The sequence below is a fragment of the Agelaius phoeniceus genome, unplaced genomic scaffold (assembly GCF_051311805.1).
Source record: "Agelaius phoeniceus isolate bAgePho1 unplaced genomic scaffold, bAgePho1.hap1 Scaffold_109, whole genome shotgun sequence".
Taxonomy (NCBI): Eukaryota; Metazoa; Chordata; class Aves; order Passeriformes; family Icteridae; genus Agelaius; species Agelaius phoeniceus.
The window spans coordinates 317,053-319,932 of record NW_027509875.1 but is presented as its reverse complement, the minus strand read 5'-3'; positions in this window follow the sequence as shown (position 1 = coordinate 319,932).

Here is a 2,880-nt window from a genome sequence, read left to right as displayed (position 1 = left end):
AACAGGTCTACCCCGGCTCCGGTCGGGGACATCAGGTCTACCCCGGCTCCGGCCGGGGACAACAGGTCTACCTCCGCTGTGGCCGGGGACATCAGGTCTACCCCGGCTCCGGTCGGGGACAACAGGTCTACCCCGGCTCCGGCAGGGGACATCAGGTCTACCCCGGCTGCGGCCGGGGACATCAGGTCTACCCCGGCTCCGGCCGGGGACAACAGGTCTACCCCGGCTGCGGCCGGGGACATCACGTCTACCCCGGCTCCGGTCGGGGACATCAGGTCTACCCCGGCTCCGGTCGGGGACATCAGGTCTACCCCGGCTCCGCCCGGGGACAACAGGTCTACCCCGGCTCCGCCCGGGGACAACAGGTCTACCCCGGCTCCGGTCGGGGACATCAGGTCTACCTCGCTCCGGCGGGACTTAGTGCAATTTCGGCGCCGGCCGGGTAGACCTGTTGTCCCGGCCGTCTGCGGAAGTTCACCAAGGGGTCGCTGTTGTCGGCCGCCTCCGGCTGCGTCATGGTAGGAGGCGGCCTGCGTTGGCGCCCCTCCCCGGTCGAGCTGCATTGGTCCTCTTGGAGGCCTGGCCGGCTTTGGACTCGTCTGTCCGTCTTATGGGAGCGAGGTGACGGGCCGCATCCCCGCAGGTTGACCCCGTACCTGCGTCCGAGGCGGAGCGGAGCGGCCGCGCGTGCGGTCGCCAGGGCCAAGCGAGTGCCGCCTAGCCGGGACGAAGCGCGCGTGCCTTTGTGTCCCGGCTCCCGTCCTTCCCAGGGAAAAGTGGGTCCAGTTGGCGAGGCGAGAGAGAAGGGGCCGCGCGAAAGAGCCGGATCCGCGGAGGCGAGAGAGAAAGGGCCGCGCAAGAGCGGATCCGGAGAAGGCCGAGAGAGAGCAAGAAGGGGGCGAAAGACGATCCGAGAAAGCTGCTCGCCGGCCCCGAGGCGGGGAGAGAGAGCCGAGAGAGCGAGAGCGAGCCCAGAGAGAGAGTTGCCGAGAGAGAAGAGAGAGAGTGAGAGTTGAGCGAGAGAGAGAGAAAGAGAAGCCGCGAGCAGCGTGTCCCGCTCCGGCCCGGCTTCTGCCGGTCGATTGGCCACGGGGGGGGGCGGCCCCCCCCGGGCACCGGTGGCGGGCGAGGCGGCGGCGCCTCGTCCCTTTTCTGCCCGGCCTTAAGCCGGGGGCCCGCTCGGCGGGCGCGGTTTTGGGCCCGTCGGTCCGCCTCGGCGGTGGCGGCGGCGGTGCTCGGCCCGCGTTGGAGAAGCCGTCCCCCTCCCTCGGCCTTAAGCCGGGGACCCGCCTTGTGGCGGGCAGAATTTTTGGGCCTAGTTCTTTTTTTTTTTTTTTTCGAACTTGCCGGGCCCGGCACCCGACGGAGAGCCCCCCGGCCTGGTCCTGGGCGAGGCGGCGGCGCCTCGCCTACCTCGGTCGTGGCCGGATCGACTGAGCCGCTTGTGCCGGGCGGGGCCGGCTTTGCCGCTTTGCCGGGTCGGTTGCTTTCGGTTGAGGCGGGCGGAGTGTGGGGGGCACCCGCCAGGCCTCCTCCGCGGGCCTTGTGTCTTTTTCTCTGGCGGCCCTAAGCCGCGGCACTGAGGAGCGTTGCGACGACAGCGCGAGGCGGGATGCCGGTGAGTCCGTGGTGGGGAGGCAGTTGAGGCCCGTCACTCGGCCCCCCCGCTGCGGGCCCCTGGCCCCGTGGCCCCCGTGGCTAGCACGGGGCGTTGCGAACGCGCCTCCGTGTGCCTTTTTCTTTTGTCGTGCCGTCCCCCGGCCTTTTTTGTTCCGGCAGGGCAAGCCGACCGCCGCGAGGCCGGGCGAAAGCCGCCGGTGGCCCGTGGCCGCGCCAGGTCGGTGGCACTTTTTCTCGCACGCTCGGCCGGGTTCTCCCCGGGCCGCTCCAGTCCCGCCGTTGCCGGCTGCGGGCGGGCGGGTGGCGGCACCCCCCGCGCTCCTCTGCTGCTGAGGCGAGCGAGCGAGCCGACGGGCAGGTGGGCTGGGCGGCCGTCGCCGTTGTTGTCCCAGGAAGCGTGGCCGTGGGGCCCTTGTCGCCGTCGGCGCGGAGCCGCGGCTGATCGATGTGGCTTTTCGGGTGGCGTCGGAGAGGGCCCCCGGCGGGCCGGCTCTCCTTCCGAGGCTTCTCTGTGGCGGGGAAGCCACGGCGGGGAGGGTCCGGTGCTCGGGCAGGGCGGTCTCCTTTCCAATTCGCTTCCCGTCGCAGGCGAGGTGTCGCCCCTCCCGCTGGCCTGGGGAAGGGCGTCTTGACCGTCCCGAGCTGTGTGACGGCCGCGTGGCCCCGCGAGCCTTCAGGTGTCCTTGAAAAAACCACGCGAGGTGCCGGTGCCGGCCCCGGTCCGGGGAGCGCCCGTGTGGGTGCCGGCCGCGAGCAGCGCCGGGCGGCGGTGCGGCTGGAGCTGAGCCGCGAGAAGGGAAAAGAGACGAGAGAGAGAGAGAAAGAAGGGCGAAAGTGTGCCCGAAGGCGATGGGGCGCGGACGCGGGTGGCCCAGAGCCCGGTCCGCAGGCTCCTTTGCCGTTCCGCCGCCTGCTGCAGAGCGAGCCGCGCCCCGGCTGAAAAGGGGCCTCGGTGTCCGGGCCGCGCCCGCCTCGTCGGGTCGCTGCCTCCTCTAGCACGTCCGGTGCTTTCCGCGCGGCCCGGTGGGGGGACGCGCCGGGCTTGGGGCGTTCGCTCCCTGCGAGCGGGGCCCCGCTCGGCCCAACCTCGCCGGCGGCCGGTCGCTCGCCCGCGACCGGTCGGCGGGGCGGGTTTTTCTCGGCTTTAGTTGGGGGGGCGGGTCAGCCCCGGCCGAGCCCCGTTCCGCGCGCCGCGCGCGCGTCGTGTCGAGCGCGAGGCCGAGTGTCGAAGCACCGGGGCGCGGGCCCCGGGCCAAAAAA